The sequence below is a fragment of the Aythya marila genome (assembly GCF_965140915.1).
Source record: "Aythya marila genome assembly, chromosome: Z".
Lineage (NCBI taxonomy): Eukaryota > Metazoa > Chordata > Aves > Anseriformes > Anatidae > Aythya > Aythya marila.
In genome coordinates this window covers 61,366,348-61,379,905 of record NC_139080.1, presented here as the reverse complement: position 1 = coordinate 61,379,905, position 13,558 = coordinate 61,366,348, and positions in this window count along the sequence as shown.

Here is a 13,558-nt window from a genome sequence, read left to right as displayed (position 1 = left end):
ATGTCAGTGTCCCACATCAGGCCATTTAACTATGCAGTCCATGCTACTGTGTCCCAGTGTCCCAGTTAACTGTCAGTACCAATATAATCCAAAGTTCAACTCTACTGACACATTGACTAAACTTTCTGCAGTATTTGATTACCCTGTAAGATATCTTTATGATATTCATAGCTGGGCTTCAAATTCCATGTTAAATTTCTGATGACACTCATGATACTTCTGTTAACCAAGAAGTTACATCTTTCTGTCTTCTGTTTATTCTTCAAACTTCAGTGCTTTTGATTTTTTTTAATTATTATTTTTATTTTATTTTATTTTATTTTATTTTATTTTATTTTATTTTATTTTATTTTATTTTATTTTATTTTATTTTATTTTATTTTATTTTACTTTATTTTATTTTATTTTATTTTACTTTATTTTATTTATGGGGGCACAGCACACCTAAATCTCATTTTTTTCTCCCCTATTTTACCACTCATATTGCACAAACTAATACTAAATATTCTATTCCTATATGCTTTGTTTTATTCTTAGGAGCCAAAGATTTTTTTTTTAAATGTTTACCCAAATCAAGTGTCATAACTACTAGTCCTATACATTAAAATCTCCCCATTAGTAATTCAGCAAGCATACATTTCTAGACTATATGGTGTTGTTTGATAAGACAGCAGGAAAGAAGCTATTTTCTGATTTAAAGATAGTTTATCTTCTTTGACAGTTTTCATACCAGTTTAAAAATAACGTATCTTGGAAAATACTGACTTCTCAAATAATGAACAGATTGTGGTTGGCAGAGAGAGTATCTAAATATTATTAATATCATAACTTTTTGTATGCTTATCAGGGTCAATTACCAGAACTTAGTTTAGTTTTTAACTTATATATCACAAAGTTAAGCCTTAAACAACACTGCTTGTATGGTACCGACAAGCCATAGATAGCTACTGTTTCTTCTGATGCTGAATGTTCAAGGTGTCAAAGAATATTCTCCAGAGAAAGGATTGCCAAAACTGATATATTCTACTGGTCATGTGCATTAGGGCTATTTCAAAGAACGTGCTGGTGCATAAATGAGTTCATTTATGCAAACTTCCTTTTCAGTCTCTTTTGTCTGATCATTTCTCCAGTCTTCTCCAAGCACAGTCAGATTTAGAATGACACAGAACTCAGGTATAATGCATTTTTAGAGTATTTAAAAGGCCAGTGAAAATTCATTTACATAACTTATTTTTCTTCTGATAAATATTGCTTTATTTTTTGTTTTTGTTGTTCATGAATTATCTCAGATCAGATTAAAACAGCCAATATCAGCCATGTAATCATTCTTTACTGTTGTTGTTGTTTATTTCAAATCATGAAGCCTTTGCGGGGTTTACATTAATTAGCAACACATATTATTTCTGTTTTTCTTATGCTAAGTTGTATATATTTTCCTATGTTTAAGATTAATCTTTAAATTATTCTGTGCCTGTCTGGTCACAAAGTGGCAATACTTGGTATTCAGTTGTATTCAAGTATTCAGAGTGAATACTTGGTATTCACTCATATTTCATGCCTAAAGACACATGGGAGCTCTACTGCCACTGGCTAATATCTCCTTCAATTGTGTATAAAACTTGTGGTGTTGCTGGCTCTGCTGTCTTACACAGCCAGAAGCTGATGGAATTCATTAAGGCTGCCATGTGAGATGAAAACAGCCAGTCTACATGTGCTGGAGCATGCAATTCCTTGGTTATCTGCACATCTGCATGTCTCTGACTAGCAGTGTTCAGACCAAAGAGCTAGCAGATCTTTGCATAAGCTTTCATGGACTGTTTTACAATTACTGAAGACACCAAGAAACTTGCATGTTCTCTTTTGAAGACAACAAATTGTTTTTAGTGAGAAATGCTGCCTACAGTAATGCTGCTGCTGTCTCGGCTGGGAGCCAGGGCCATGTTTTATACCCAATGTCCCACATTTGATAGGTCAGGTTAAGCATTCACGTGTAACTGCAAATATATTTTGGTTAAGGAACAATTGCTTAATGAAAAGTCAAAGGGGTCACCAGAGGTAGCTAAGAAGTTCTTGCACTTTTTTTACGGCTCGGTATTGATAAATTTTATTGCCAGTTTGGATGACAGCATGTAAGATTCTTCATTAGGCCATCAATTCATGGGTGTCTGCCTTTCAGACTTGGATGCAAGGACAAATTAAATGGACATGAAAAGAATATCATCATACCATGGGATGAAGGTTTTTAGTGGTCCTTCACAGCCAATAGAGATAGCAAAGGACTCTCAGAACCACAATTGCAATTCTGTCATCATGAATGGACATCCACACTTGGGACCCAGATAATCAAGCTTTAAGTGTATGACAACCCATCACTAGATCAAGCACAGTTTTCAGAGAAAGTAATAGCTGGCAACTCATGGTTTGTTGATAATTGGAATTTGGATAATTGGATAATTTGGAATAAAAAGAGTCACAGTAGCTCCCATACTCTCTATTACCAAGAGCCCACTTAGGTAGTTTCATGGAGACAGCACAACACAACGAAACTAAGTGCGTCAGGAGTCTCCTTGATCCCCACACTGTCATACACACAAGTAGCTGTTTTCCCTACAAAAAATACTTAAATATGGAGCTAGTTTATGAAGCATAGCAGTTGGTAGCATAACCTGCCTTACATCAGAAAAAAATGATGTAATCATAAACAAAAATTATGTAAAGAGGCTAAAAAAAACAGATGCTTATCTGGTTCATTTGCCTCATTTATGAGGGAAGGTCTCCATCAGTTATGTAAATACAGACAAGCACTGCCCAGTAAAGCAGTTCCTGACAAAGTCTTGTGAAAATCCATACAACAGCTCCAAAATATTTAGTTTTGTTTTGTTTTGAGGTAAAGACTGAGCATACTCCTGTGTTACTCTGATGTTACTCTTATTTGTAGACCTTTACCTGCCTTTGAAATCACACTGAGAACAGGATGTGTATAGGCTACAAATGTAAGGGAGAATCAGAAGCAAAGAATACAAAGCACAGAGATGCTGAAAATTAGCCTGACACTTTTACCTATTGAGAGATGCTGAACCCAACAGTTGCATTTCAAACTTCAGTTGCTACAATATACTCACCTTTTGCCATTATTCTTAGCACAAACTATCTACAGTATCGCCTGGAGAGTCATTCCAACAAAGCAGCTCAAACTTAGCTTCTAGAGCTCCCTTGACACTTTTTTTTTTTCTTTTAATTACACATTACTACTGTTTTATGTTTGTTTGTTTTCTACATGCTGTTACTTTTTCACCTGTCAACATTTCTTGCCCAGTCTTTGATGTGTTCTTCCAGTTCCTCATTTTTTTTTCTCTGATATTTTTCTCAGTCTTGTATTACTGAATGATATTTTGATCTTGGAGCATTATGGTTTTGATCCAAATTAATTTCCATGCCAGTTTTTCCTCAATCTCATTAGTAGTCATTATCATTTCTAAACTCATTACTTTTGATTAGTCTTCTATGTGGCTTTTTTATTTATTTTTTTTTCCCTGCCTGTATACTTTGTTTAGATTGATATTTTAGGGTATTCTATTCATTTTATTCAGCTGACATTGTGGGATTTAATACTTACATGCAAGCTTTCTTTTCTCTTCTCTTCTCTTTTTTCCTTTCCTTTCCTTTCCTTTCCTTTCCTTTCCTTTCCTTTCCTTTCCTTTCCTTTCCTTTCCTTTCCTTTCCTTTCCTTTCCTTTCCTTTCCTTTCCTTTCCTTTCCTTTCCTTTCCTTTCCTTTCCTTTCCTTTCCTTTCCTTTCCTTTCCTTTCCTTTCCTTTCCTTTCCTTTCCTTTCCTTTCCTTTCCTTTCCTTTCCTTTCCTTTCCTTTCCTTTCCTCTCCTCTCCTCTCCTCTCCTCTCCTCTCCTCTCCTCTCCTCTCCTCTCCTCTCCTCTCCTCTCCTCTCCTCTCCTCTCCTCTCCTCTCCTCTCCTCTCCTCTCCTCTCCTCTCCTCTCCTCTCCTCTCCTCTCCTCTCCTCTCCTCTCCTCTCCTCTCCTCTCCTCTCCTCTCCTCTCCTCTCCTCTCCTCTCCTCTCCTCTCCTCTCCTCTCCTCTCCTCTCCTCTCCTCTCCTCTCCTCTCCTCTCCTCTCCTCTCCTCTCCTCTCCTCTCCTCTCCTCTCCTCTCCTCTCCTCTCCTCTCCTCTCCTCTCCTCTCCTCTCCTCTCCTCTCCTCTCCTCTTCTCTTCACTTCTTTTCTCTTCTTTTCCTTTCTCTTTTTCTTTTCTGGGTTGTATGTCTATTTTTTACTCTGCAATATCTTTCTCTTCCTTGACATACTATCACAGTCATGATTATTATGAAAATCTGCATTTTTTTTTCTCTGTTGCATAATTCTGTTTCATATTACAAGAAGGGCACGCAGTAGGAACACCAAAAGTGCAATTATGTATTTCAAATGGTTATTCAAATAGAGCTGCACATTTTAATAGAATTTTTATTTAAAAAGGGGACAGATATATAGAGACAAAAATAGAAGTCTACAAAATAATTTAGTGGAATGAAATAGTATTCTGCCTTGAAATGCTTTGCATGTTCATTATCCAAAAACTATCTAAGGAAAGTTTACAAGAAATAAGTTTCCCAAAGCATCAGAAGTTGTATGTGCAACATCTTATAAAAACATTTTGAAGTGAATCACACAAATAGAATTTTACCTCTTTCCACTTATAAACCTGGTAAAAACAGCAAACCACATATCTTAAAACCTTTCTTTGGCATTAATTTATTATGTGATTAGATTATTTTTTTTTTAGCTTAAAATTGAAAAGAAGGAAGAGGAAGAGGAATTGACAAAGAAAAGCATGACTATTAGAAATTGAAGCAATTTCAGACAGTCTGACCATGTTTTTAAAGGGTCAAACAAACCCTGAAATGCATTATCCCTTATCATTCTGCTCTTTCTTATAATCTATCATTGTGACAAACACACAATATGTCTTCATTTTTCTGAATGGTGGATATTGCCTGCACCCAATGACTTCTCAGTCTACCAAAGCAGCAAAAGCCAAAGCATCTGTGGGAAAAATTTCAAGCATAGATGAGTAGGGCTGCCATATGTGCAGTATGTGCAGAAGGGAACATATGTGCACCTGCTAAGAACCCTGGAACACTCTCCCCTGTGGGGAGGCAGGGTCCTCTGTGCCATCTCCAAGTACACCATTTCTTTCACATGTTGGCAGGCCTGCAATATGTGCTGACTGCTCTTTGTCTCAACTGAAGTGTCCCATGCTCTTTCTCCATTCATTTTTTTCACCTCTTCCAATCTTGTTGATCTTGTTGATACCCATCATCGATGGGGAAAAAACAAACAAACAAACAAAACAGCACTAGTAGAAATAGGGGTTCTTCATGATGGAAAAGAACTAAGAAAGGATTTGGGAGAACATGACAATAGGCTTTGACATGGAAAGATTCAAAGTGTAGAAAAATAAATAATCTTTTTTTTTTTTTTCCCATCAACTTTGAGATCTTTCCTTTAATTCCTCACTCACTCAGCCTTCTTAAAAGGATAATAAATTTTATCTTGCATGTCATACCTAATTCATTAAAATTTATTCACGAGCTATTTGGCTTGAAGGTCACACTCAGAGAGTGGTGCTTAATGGCTCTATGTCCAGGTGGAGGCTGGTGATGACTGGTGTCCCTGAGAGGTCCAACTTGTGACCTGTGCTCTTTAATACATGTATCTTTATCATTGACAAAGACAGTGGGATCAAGTGCACCCCCAACAAACCTGCAGATGACATCAACACGAGTGGGGCAGTGATACCAAAGAAGGAAGGGATGCCATCCAAAGGGACTTGGACAAGCTTGAGAAGTGGATCCATGTGAACTTCATCAGGTTCAAAAAGTCCACATGCAAGGCGCTGCACCTGGGCCAGGGCAATCCCAGACATGAGACTAGGAGAAGAACTCAATGAGAAGAACCTTGCAGAGAAGGACTTGGGGGTTCTGGTGGATGAAAAGCTCAACATGAACCAACAGTGTGTGCTTGCAGCCCAGAAGGCCAATTGCATCCTGGGATGCATCATAAGAGGAGAGAACAGGAGAGGAGATATTGATAAAACAAGGAGGAATGGTTTTAACCTAGAAGAGATTTTATTTAGATTAGATTTGTTTATTTATTTATTAAATACAAATATATATATATATATTATTTTATTTATTACATTTAGATTTATTTAGATTAGATGTTAAGAGGAAATTCTTCATTGTAAGGGCGGTGAAGCACTGAAACAGTTTGACCAGAGAAGCTGTGGATGCCCCATCCCTGGAGGCATTCAAAGCCAGGCTTGATCAAGGGTCTTGGCCAACCTGATCTAGTGGTTGGCATCCCTGTCCATAGCAGGGTTGTTGGAACTAGGTCATCTTTAAGGTGCCTTCCAACTAAGCCATTTCATGATGAGATATGATTCTATGATATTAATTGTCCTCTAGGACACCAGTCACTCCTATATTTTTTTCCTCATTCTTCACAAACAATCAGGTGCACAAATGAGATAATTTTATCCATGGTAGGAGTGAACGTAGCACATGCATACATCTTCACAAAAATCCTTGTGCACCCATGTATGCATACACATGTATATACATTTGATGAGAGCAATTGCATTTTTATTATTACATATCCCATTGTCAATTTTAATTAAACTATTACACACTATATACACACACAGTACTTTTAATGTATTGGAATCTAAAGTCTCAGGCAAAAACTGCAGTTAATTAAAAGACATTAATGTTTTAAATATTTTGTCATAGTTCATAGAGTTCCTAATTTTCCTTGATGATCTATTTTAATGGTTCATGAGTTATTTCTTCTCTTATTAATTGTTTCAATTATTAAAACATGAGATAAAGAATTTCCAAAGCCATAAAAACTCTACTCTGATTTTTCAGATTGTTGCTCTTAAGTGTCTATGATTTAAGCATTCAGAAGTATTTGAATGTCTTAAGTGGCATCCCCGTTTTCAAAACTATAAATGAATAAAGTACAAAACTGCAGCATAAGCTGAGATGTAGGTAGCTAACACGTTTATGCATTTTTGCCAGTCTTGTTAAGGTCAGACTAAATGCTTTTGTAATATAGTCTTGTGAAGTTAACTTTAGTGGTTTTTGTTTTGTTTTTAAGAAGATTCTTCTTAAGAGACAGTACAATTATGGGAGATGATGACTATATAATTCATGATCTTACGATACTTACTCCTTGTACAAATTAGATATTTTAAATTTATTACTTATAGTTTTCAAAAACATTGCAGCCTTAAAGATTAGGTTGCCTTTTTTCTTTCTTTCTTTATTCTTTATTACAAAAACACTCATCAACATGTCCAACTGCTATGCAAAATGCAAACTACTCAAAGAGCACTGGTATAAACAAGATAACAGGCATTTGTACTCAAAGTTCAATTATTTCATTGTTCACCTATTCTGAATAAAACCAAAATATTCTAATTACACTGTATTGCAGTAACATCAATGGCTAAAATAACTATGTGTTATTTTCAGTTGAGCTTTACAAACTTCAAACAAATTGATATTTGCATGACACATCTATGTTACACAGAAAACAAAACTTTGGCTGTCTTAGACAATTTATTTCAAAGAAAATGATGTCACATATGAGAAGATAAATACATATTGGGGAAAAACATGTGGCTGACATGACTTAAGAAAAGAGAAAAGAGCTTTTAAAGTATCCATGCAGTAAATAAATACCATTAATATTTTAATAGAGGAGATCATAAAAGTGTGAATAATGATGCAGAAATAGTAGAGTCAATACCTCTGCTCAGGATTTGGAAACAAGAACAGTGCTTTATAAATGTCTCTTTACAGGGATGACAGTTTGTTCAATCCATTAATATCTATGGAAAAGTATTAAAGAAAATGCACTAGAATTAGACAGTTTTACATCAGCAGTCATGTGTAACTTTCAGACACACATTGTTAGCTAAACACTGAAGACTTTTGTGGACTTCCCTCACATTACATTCTGAGATATCAATGGCACGCTGGAGGTTTTAGAAAATATTATGAATGCTCCAATGGGAAAATGTGTTTAATCATATTATGCTGGGAAAAATCATGGAAAATCTAGAATGGAATTCTATCAATTAAAAATTAAATGAGAGGAATATAATCAAGGACAACTGATACCATCTAAGGGCAAAAAAGCTCTGGTAAATCAAATCAGATTCAATTTTTGTAAGATTAGAGTTTTTGCTGGTGAATTTATTGCACAAATATAACATTTATGAGGCTCTTGACTTCATATTTATGATCCTTTCATTAAAAAATTAAAGTTACACAGTACCAGGATAGCATCTATTAAAAAGATTAAGAATTAGATTTTTGATTAGTTGAAAAAACAACTGGCGGTAAATAAACAGTATTAAATGGGCTGTTTCTAGAGGTAAGTAGTATAAAATCCTACATTGCTAAGCATAATTTAGAAGCATGCATTAAACAGAACTAAAAAAGTCATTTAGATTGACTTAGTCATAAGACTAGTAGACAAAGCTAAGGCCAAGCTCTGGAACCGACACACGATGATTTTTAAGAGAGAAATGAAAACTCTCTTCCTTCTCTCGCCCCTCAAAATGGAGGTCATATCTGTACAATGAGAAACTACTTCCTGATAGTAGCAAGTTTGAAAAAGAAATTCAGAATCATTGCAGACAAATAAAAAAAGTGTTTCCAGAAAAACATAGACATGATGTAGGTTAATATCTCAAAGGAACCAGAATGGAGGAGGAATAATGAAAAGCAATGGTGATTTTATGCCTCTAGATAGAACTGGCGAGATTGATGCTGGCAAACTACCTCCTGTTCTGAATACTGCACAGAGTTCATTTTTAAAATATCTCTGGAAAAGAAAAAAAAAAAAAAAAAACAACAGCTGATATGGAAAAAAAAAAATACTAAATTATTCCAGGCTGCAGAAAATTCAGGTGAGCGAGGACTTAAAAATATCAGTCCGTTTATCTTATATATATTTAAAAAAAAAAAAAAAAAAAGACTGACAGGCAGGTAGCTTGATTACAGTGTATAGGCAACCTCACAAGGAAATAAAGAACTCTTTAATCTAGCAGGGATAGATAGAAACCAGTGGATAGAAAAGGAAGGCAGACAAATTCAAAATAGGAATAAGATAAAAAATTTGAAAGTGTAAGTGATTAACATCTGGAACAAACTCCCAAAGGGACTGGTAGATTGCCCATTACTTGGTGCTCTCAAATCAAATCTAGGAACCTTTCCAGAAAATGTACTTAGTCTGGAGTCATTGTTTGAAATTTAATGTCATGTAATGTACAGGACATATGTGACTAGATGATCTAATGGTCTCTCTCCTAGCTTTAAAATCTGTCAATCAAAGATAAGGCTGTAAAATATTGTCACACAAAATTGGATTTTATCCCTCTTTTTACCACACAGCATGCCTGGATAATGTCTAGCAAATCACTTGATTCAAAACATCTATAAATAGTTGCTAACAATTTACCATTTGTTACTTTGATCCCCATCATACAGTCTTGTATAATGATGCTTACTAGCACAACCAAAGTTAGTGAGAGCAATATAAGGAACTGACGGGGTGCCACATAGCACAGTCTGAACACCAGCCTCTAGGAGTTCAGAAGTAATTGATCTTACCTCTTTGCCCCTCATGTAAATGGCACATTTCCTCCCTATATAAGTTTCAGGAAAATAAACCAATATACATGACCATTATCACATTGGATATCAAAGAAAAGCCTGTAAGAAAAATAGTGATTTTCTTTCTCAACGAAAGTGTCAACAGAGTTCAATAAGTAAGTCATGAAAACATACATTTCATAATGAAGTATAATGACAGAAGAAACATCCAGTTAGTTTACAGATGGTTTCAGTCAATGAAAAAGGCAACGAATCTATGGATAGTATACAGTTACAAAAGAATATATTAAAAATAAGACCAAATGCAACAAAAAATTAAAGTTACATCACTTTACAGAATTGTTATTATTATTATTATTGTTGTTGTTGCTATAACTGTTGTTGTTGTTGCTAGTATTTGGCACAAATATAGCTCCATCTTTGGTGAATTTCACACTGTCTTGACTGTAATTGGTTAAATGGCCTGTCCTCCAAGTCTGCAGAATTGACAGGAAGGCTATAAAAACAGAAATATTAAATGGACCCAACTAAGCTGCCTAGGACAAAAAAAAAAAAAAAAAAAAAAAAAAAAACTGGTCCAACTATTCCCAGTACAACACCATAAAGAGATAAAAATTACAGAAATTCAGGTACAAGATGTTTCAATAACATAGTACTTGATGACCTATGCACCATGTGTCTGTAGTTGGAGAAACCTCTAAATCCTGATAAAAATCCTATAGCTCTTGGATACACTGCAGTGGATAAGTACAAGACCTGAGGGGGCACCAGCTACCTCTCATGATGCCTTAAATGTTAAAGCAGGAAAGAGGAATATTAGCCCACCATCATTGCTCTGTCTGAACAGCACATAAACTGGCACATTGCCACCTGCTTTTCCTTGAATATACTTCTTCTGCAAAGCTTCAGGTGATGGCTAAAACATCCTTTTGCCATGCTTCAGTTCTAACCAGAATACTCTAGAGATCAACCTTAGCTTCCCAAAGAGTAGGTAGGATGAATATGCATAAGCTACTACAGGTTTACAAAGACCACTGAATAGATCATGAGCTAATGAGTAGTGGCTTCCAACCTGTTCAAACAAGGGTGTATGGTAAAATCTAAACTGTTTTCTCAGTATGTGTTTTTGTCCATTTTGTATGCAGATAAAACTTGGGCACAGCAAATTTAAATGAATTGCTAGATCTTACATGGCAATTTAGGGGCAGAGACAAGAAGAGATTTAAACATGGTGTGAGTTTTCATCAAATTATGATGGAAGAATTTGCCTTTTACTAAATTTGGGGACAAACTTAATCCATTTGCATTTAACTATCATTCCTTAACCATGTTAGGAATTGTCTATAGGGGAAGATTTTGCTTGCATCCTTTGCTCATGTATCTTACTTGCCATGCCCGCTGATATAGATGTGAATTTAAATTTCATTGATTTAACTCAACTCTTACATAGATATCAGTAATATAATAAAATTGCATTATTTTCAGTCAGCTATGTTGTCTGCAAGTGGGTGGGATCCCATATGGCTTCACCTGAAGACAAATATAAAAGCTTCCAGCACTGTTCTCTAAAATTGATTCTGAAGTCATGGTAGTATATCTCTGTCTATCCTCTTGTGGGTGAGTTTATTACTACCATTTTATCAGGAAATCATATGTTTAGGAGCCATCCTTATAGGGACAACAAATAATAATTACTATAACATCAAAAAATATCCAATTTTAATGCATATACTTGAATATTCTTGCTGAAATTGAAAATTGTGCTTAAGAAGCATTCTGACAGAGCCCAGGTTACAATGTGTGGGTGACACCCAGATGAGTAAAAGCAGGGAAGACTGCAGCTCTTTTCTTGCTTACAACCATTCTCTCATTCTCCCTTCCTCAAAGAAAACAAGGGAGAAAATTTGATGGAAAGGGCTTAAGGTTTGAGATTAGGATAAGGAGATCACAGCAATCAACATCACAGGCAAAACATACTCAGCGTAAGGGAGGTTAATATAATTTACTGCCTGTCAGTAGCAGACTAGAGCAGTGAGAAACTAACAGCAAACTAAAATCACCTTCCCTCCATCCACTCTCTTCTACCTCATCCCTCTGAGCAGTGCAGGGGAACAGGGAATGGGGGCTGTGGTCAGTCCCCAACTCTTCATCTCCACCGCTCACTCATGGTCCCTCTCTGCCACTGCTCCCCGTGGGGTCCCTCCCAGGGATTCAGTCCTTCCCGAACTGAGCCTGCGGGGGCTGCCCACAGGCAGCAGCTCTTCAAGCACTGCTTCCACACGGCTCCGTCCCACGGGGTCCATCCATCCATCCCCCAGGAACAAACTGCTCCAGCACGGGTCCCCCACGGGTGGGCGGCAGCTCCCCCCAGACCCCCTGCTCCTGCGGGGGCTCCTCTCCACGGGCTGCAGCTCCGGCCCGGGGCCTGCTCCTGCGGGGGCTCTCCATGGGCCGCAGCCTCCTCCAGGCCACATCCACCTGCTCCACCGGGGGCTCCTCCACCCATGGGGGGGCTGCAGCGTGGAGATCTGCTCCATGTGGGACCCATGGGCTGCAGGGGGACAGCCTGCTCCACCAGGGGCCTCTCCCTGTACAGCCCGCAGTGGAGCTGCTGCTGCCTGCCTGCAGCAGCTCCTACTGCACTGATCTTGGGGTCTGGCAAGCAGCAGGTCCCTTTTGGAGCAGCTGGAGCTGGCTCTGCTCTGACATGGGGCAGCTGCTGGGCTCTGCTCACAGAGACCACACCTATAACCCCCTGCTACCAAAACCTTGCTACATAAACTCAATACATTAGAATAACAAAAGCGTTTCACCAGTCCTAGTTCCACTGCAATCTGTTCAAATTTTAAAAAAAAAAAAAGTTCAGATATCATCACTGAAATTTTTCTAATGTGGGAGTGTGGTCATTTGTTTCATTCCTGGTTTTTATGGCTTGACGGTGTTTGTGGCTTTTTATAACTTGACAGAAATATCTCTGCTTTTATTGTAAAGTAATATCTGTGCAAAGTGCATCTGATGGGCTAAAAACATATCTTGACTAATTTTTTTACAATCAGTATCACAATACCTTAAACATTTTCTCACATCTTGGCAGACTTTAAGAAAAGACTAGGCCCACAGTGAAGCTGACAACACACCAGTTTTTTTCTCTGCTAATTTAGGTCTCTTCTAAAAGATATTTTAACCTCATTTGTTACAATTAATTAAGTCTATTTGTTTATAATGATCATCCCAAGACTCTTGATGGCAATATAGAAAATGACTGAGGAATTCAGGTGCCAAGTGTGAGGTTAGAATTATAAAGCATTCCCCTAGATCTCCATCATTTATTTATTTTTAATTTTTTTTCAACAGAAAATCTTGAGAAGATTATATGTATGTGTTTGACTACATGTTTCCATCAGGAATAACTGTGAACACATCCAAAATGCCTAAACAATTATGTATTTGAAAAGGCACAAGATAAAATTAGTTGTATCAGCCATCTGTATTAACCACAGAAACTTCCCTTCCTATTTCTTTTACTCCCCTCCTCCTACATGTCCAATGCCAGAAGGATACATACTCTGGTTTATCAATCAGAACTTCCCCAACTCATTTATTCAGTCCCCTTTTGTCTATTTAGAATATGTTACACCAAGGTAGAATCAGCTAATTTGATTCTCACTGCATCTGCTCTTTTCTGTTGCAGTTTTTTCATTATTCTTTCTATTCCTTCATTTGTTTCCTTTGTCCCATAACAGGTGCCTTATGTGAGGGATTTAGCTATTAGAGGCATAAGCTGCAAGATGACACGAATGTAACATTTCAAAATCAAATAGTAATGACATTATGCAAGAGACTCGCATGACCTTTCTTTTTT